A 277-nucleotide genomic window follows, 5' to 3' on the forward strand; every position below is an offset into this window, starting at 1 on the left:
CACTTACTTTGAATTTAACGTTACTACATGAAGGTAAGAAGATGTTGTTATATTTAGTTAAGTGGCTGGTTAGCTAAAAGTATTACGTGTACTAATGTTACAGAGAAAAACGTCTCATTTATGTAGAGGTTAGGGATAGCGACCAGTTTCATTATTTTTAATGGACGTTTACAGTTTTGCATGTTTCATCAGACTTTTAATCTGAGGGTGCAGGTTCTAGTCCCTGTTCGGGCGGTAGCTGTTTTGTTGGGATCCTACAAGCCCCATGTTAGAGGAA

This window comes from Morone saxatilis, unplaced genomic scaffold (assembly GCF_004916995.1).
Source record: "Morone saxatilis isolate NCDOM2014 unplaced genomic scaffold, NCSU_SB_2.0 Contig16, whole genome shotgun sequence".
Classification (NCBI taxonomy): Eukaryota; Metazoa; Chordata; class Actinopteri; family Moronidae; genus Morone; species Morone saxatilis.